This window comes from Rhipicephalus sanguineus, unplaced genomic scaffold (genome assembly GCF_013339695.2).
Source record: "Rhipicephalus sanguineus isolate Rsan-2018 unplaced genomic scaffold, BIME_Rsan_1.4 Seq640, whole genome shotgun sequence".
Lineage (NCBI taxonomy): Eukaryota > Metazoa > Arthropoda > Arachnida > Ixodida > Ixodidae > Rhipicephalus > Rhipicephalus sanguineus.
In genome coordinates, this window is record NW_023615677.1 from 50,394 (window position 1) to 53,921 (window position 3,528).

General features: G+C 52.1%; 1 non-coding gene across 1 annotated transcript; it reads right to left on the reverse strand.

The window, feature by feature from the left end:
- Positions 1–966: 966 nt before the first annotated feature.
- On the reverse strand, positions 967–1,089 carry LOC119377975 (U5 spliceosomal RNA). The gene has a single exon (XR_005180900.1). It is a non-coding gene; the product is annotated as a U5 spliceosomal RNA (small nuclear RNA).
- Between the last annotated feature and the right edge of the window lie 2,439 nt (positions 1,090–3,528).

Genomic DNA, 3,528 nt, shown 5'->3' on the forward strand with positions numbered 1-3,528 from the left:
CAAAGCTCCATATGGAAAGGTTCCGGCGGATCATGTTCGCGGACAAAACGGCGCGCGGAACAACAATTTTCGACGGACCTCGCCACCGCCGATGGCTCAATCACAATTGTCACGATACTCGGCGGCTGCAGCTCGCACTAGTCGTTGTGTCCTTTCGTCTCGTGACATACGCATCGGCCTAGGCTGTTATCAGCAGTTGCTCTTTGAACTCTCAATGGGAAAGCCGTGTGTCGTTTCGTTCGCTCGGAGGAATAGCGCGAATCGAAGGAGCGCCAATGCGCGCACATGCGTGAATTGTCGCAAAAACGACGGGAAGTAGCTGCCACAGAACGTGCAGCCTTGCCGTTGGCTTTGTAGTAGCGGAAGCGCTATGAAATTTTCTTCAAATTTATAGCCACAAACGCGTTTCGCTCATCGTAAGATGCACTTTTCGCTAGCCCGTTCCACGTTGACGAACAACAATGAAACACGCAGTGCCGTTGCCGTCCGATAATAACGTACTAATAAAGACCGCAACCATAGAGTTTACTACAATAAAGCTTACGCATTATTCAAACAAATCGCAGACGAGATTATCGCGTATCCGGTGGTGGCATAACCAGCACAGCGCTACCTGGTTACGTAAAATCGCGTGGGTGATTTTGATCAGTTCCGCGCCGAATATCGTGTTACCTAGTATGGTGATCTTTGCTGACCTACCCTGCGTAACCTGCGATACCCCACGATTTTAACAGTTGCTGGGGTTTTACGGGCCAAAATAGCCATATGATTACAAGGCTCGCCGTGGTGGGGGCCTATGGAATAAAGTTCGACCACCTGGGGTTCCTTAACGTGCACCTAAATATGAGTACACAGGAGTTCGTTGAATTTCGTGGCCGGGAATTAAACCGATGCCTCCAAGCACGCTATGCTTTTGAAAGATGTGACAGCGCTGAGTCTTCCTGATCTTGGGTTTCAGAATAGGCTCCGCCCAAACAGGCAGGGCCTTTAAAAAATTGGCCTTAAGGCTCATTGAAGTGCCCCTCCCCAGTGTAATCTTTAGTAAAAGGCGAAAGGTTAGTGCGAACACATGAGGGGAGGCACGAGCGATATGACAAAAAGATCACAGCATATCCACGTGGTGAATGATGATGAGTGGGGCGAAGCGAACTCGCGCTGCAGCACGGCGATGGCATTGGCACGAGCGTGGTCTTTCTTGATGGACGATATTTTGACTAGATTGTTTAAGAACCGCAATCTGTCGCCCACACCGCAACTATGGCCGAAACTGTTATAAAAGGAAGTCCCGCTGGAAGCGCGCGTCGGCGCCTTCGGGCAGAGCTCGCCTCATGCGTTTTGCAGCCACTTCACGTGCTCGCACAGCGTCGGGCTCTGCCTGCTGGTACGCGCGCTTTCTCGCCGCATCACAGTCCTTCACATTTTGAAGATCCGATTCGCGCCGCAGCCGTGCAGCTTCGGTTCGCGGGCTCGAACGGCGGGGTGTTCTCGCCGCAGCCGTGCACCTTGTCGAGCAGCTTCGGCTTCGCTGGCTCGAACGGCGGAATCTGCTTCGCGGCGTCGACGTGCAGCTTCGGCCTCGCCGGCTCTCACCTCAGGACTCTGTCTGCGAGCGCGCGCTGCCGCCGCCTTCCGTGCCCTCCGTTCCGCAGCCTTGTCTTCCATCTGGCGACTCCGAGCTAAAGAGAAAGCGTGCCAAGAGGGAGCCTCATGGCGCGTTACTTCTGAAATGTTGTCTTCGGGTGCCGTTGAAAACACCAGACGTAGTAAAGAAGAAAGAACGCCACACAGGCGAAGACGCAAAAACGAGAGTATCACTCGTCAACGTCGTCGTCTTCTTCTACTGCATACCAGAACGCGCGCTTCTCACGAACTAGAGGTGGCTACTACAAACAAACAAACCTACAAACGGAGGATGGACAGACCCACGGCATAAGGAGCTTCGCCCCTAAAACACTGCACGCCGAGCCACCACACGTGAGGAGGCTGTGCCTGGAGAGTGCGTTGGCTGCACCATATCACGAAAATTTTTCGAAGGAGCATGGCGTTGAAGTCTTCACCTTTCACATTTTCAGGGAAAATTTCAGTGCGCGCTCATTTTTTACCCGAAATAATGTTTTCGATCGCCAACTTGCGAAATGTTTTATAACGATAAGACATAGACAACTTTTCAAGGACCTACATTGTACGCCAAGAGATGGCGCAAGCTTTCAATGATCAAATCAAAATGCATCTTAATTTTGTTGTACGTCAGTGAAGGAAATATATTTTATATTGAACGCAAATATTTCATCTATAACAATAATGTTACTATTCAAGTACATTGGACCATTGGTGCCAACGCGGCAAGGTTGCTGCAGAGCATGCTAAGCATTTACTCAAGACAACCCCGTCATAGAATAAAGAAACAGATTAGGAAAGGGAAACTTATTTTTAACAAAGCTGCGAAAAAAATTGCAGTGGCTTAGCTCGGCTATGCCAGGATATACGTAGCGTTAGCAAAGGTTCAGCTGAATATTCTTAGCTTTCCAGATTGTCTGTTATTATTAGCCTTCTTCTGTTCACTCTTCGTACGCTGAACCGCTAATTGCCAGGCAACCACTTCGGGATCCGATGAGATAAGCTTCTCGGCTCTTCTCCGCCGTCGAGCAGCATTTGCACTCTCCTTCTCCATGGCGTTACCCACCTGCAAACGCCAGTCAGAGGTGCTATCAAGCGGCCCCAGCGCACTGTCAGACGGCGACTGCACAGCGAAGGCGAAGAGCTGCGCGCGCGCCGGCGCCACTGTGTCTATGACGTTACTCCTTTCGAATGCGGCGCAGACCAGCAGCGGCGAGCCGCGCGCAGCGGTGTCGGAGAGCGCGTGAGCTGCCGTCTCCGGTGATCCCAGCTGTGTGACATCACTGATCCGCGCGCATGCGCAGCACGGCTCATGACGCTCCACGCGAAATCGGCTCCGGCAAGGCAAGTGTAGCTAACGCTACAAAAAATGCGGAAAGATTGCACTAAGTTGCACAAAACTTGACACAGTGAAACTTGTTGCTCCTCAGCTCGTCATGCTGCAGCACGGGAATCACAACACCGCAGCGATTGCATCCAGCTTGCTTTGCCGAAGAAGCGGCAGCCAAGAAACGGCAACGGGCGCATCCGGAATACGCGCAAAGCTTGCCACTCTGAATGTGGTGTAGTCGCTGTCCATGAGCCACGGGTAAGAAACTGTGGCGGTTGCTATGGCGACGGCTTGGAGGCGGCTGCTCCTCGGCGCGGCAAGGGCGCGGCAGGGGTGTTTTGTTAACGCACGCCTTATTGCCAGCTTTAACATCTTCGCTGTTAAAATAACCAGTGGTACTGCATGGAACTACCCATGGCATTCAAGATATGGCGCTGCGCAAACTGCAAGAAGCGGAAACAAAAGCTGTTTTGTTTGCTTTTGTTTGCCCCTACCAGTGCGGCCCAGCTATTTCCCAGTGCGCTTACCTAAGTGCCAGGGAATCCCAGCGTGTACCAGTGTTCCCAGAGCGATCCAGTACG